The following is a 1,494-nucleotide window of genomic DNA, read 5'->3' as shown; positions in this document are numbered from 1 at the left end:
TTCCAGCTATGTACATTTTATGTCGCATGATAACTGTGGTATCCGCATTCATTCCTTGTAATGAAGATGTAGGCACATTTCTGTGGCATATGATTCTCATCATGATGTACAGCGGCTGTTAAAATTTAATTTAATCCGAAGGAGTTAGTCAACTTTGCGCCCCACAATTCTACCTGAGAAAACTTCTAATTTTAGGTTTTTCGTCTCTGGTAGAATTTCCGGCTTGTTTCTTCTTTCTCCAGCAGAAACAACAAATTGGCCATCAGCAAGCCAAGAAGAAAACACTTGCTGAACTCTGATTGGCCGAGGGTCGTCGATTGACCAATCATTTCAGGTGTGAAGTCACAGCCAGGAGAGGCTATAAAAGTAATCATTCCAGGAAGGGATGGTGGTCGGGGTTTGGGATGGGTTTGGGATGGCCAGACTTTTAGAATTTTCTCTGCTTGTTGATGGTTGCACTTCTTCAAGAAGTCAAGCTTCAGAAAGAAGAAGAAACACATGTGCAGCTGTTCTGAATCTTCTGGCCAGCCTTTAATGGCTTGTGTTTGTGCCTGCTTCAATCATTAATGGCTTGTGGTTCATGTTTTCACTTCCTCATGAAAAGCTTCCAGTAGAACTGCTTCCAGTAGAACAGTTGAGTTGAGTGAGCCACAAACACAAGCCATTCATGGCTTGCAACTGGAAGCAGTTCTAAGCTGTTAACGAGGAAGTGAAAACATGAACCACAAGCCATTAGTGATTGAAGCAAGCAATGATGGTTGCACTTCTTTAAGCTGCAGAAAGAAGAAAAACGCATACGCAGCACAAGTCAAGATAGGCTGGCCAGAAGATTCAGGTCAGCCTTTGCTTTTAGAATTTTCTCTGCTTGTTGCACTTCTTGAAGCTACAGAAAGAAGAAGAAAAACTCTACACATGTCATGCTAACATGGGAAGAGATGTACAGTGCTGGCAACTGAAATCCGACCCCTGAGATAGTAACACTACGAAATAGAGACCGCTAGAATGTGAAAGCACCACTCAGGGGTCGGATTTCAGTTGGCAGCACTGTAGATCCCACCAGCAATGCTGGTGTCGTGAATTCCACGCTACGAAAGTGGATCACTGGTCATCCAGTCGGGGCGTAGTGTAGCTGGACCTCTAGCAATGTATACAATCATGTACAATCATGTACAATCATGTACCAACCCACCGGGACCAATAGTGCACATACTGAATGACAACTACAATGAACATCCCAATCTGGTAGCAATTTCTCACCACATTCCAGGTCAAATGTACCCCCAGATAAATCCCAACGCATGAATAAAATAGTGCCGCGTTTGAGTGCACAGACCAGTATGTGTAGTGTTAGGGCTGAGTAGCGCCCTGCGCTATTTTATTCAGGAAACTGGATTTCTTTGGCCAGCGCTGTACATGTACCAGTTTTGGCAGGGGTGCCACATCTTCCTATCAGGCGGGAGATCTGCTGATTTTTGAAGCATCTTCCATATCTCC

This window comes from Sycon ciliatum, chromosome 12, assembly GCF_964019385.1.
Source record: "Sycon ciliatum chromosome 12, ocSycCili1.1, whole genome shotgun sequence".
Taxonomy (NCBI): domain Eukaryota; kingdom Metazoa; phylum Porifera; class Calcarea; order Leucosolenida; family Sycettidae; genus Sycon; species Sycon ciliatum.
The sequence above is the reverse complement of the archived record's forward strand: the minus strand, read 5'-3'. Positions refer to the sequence as shown.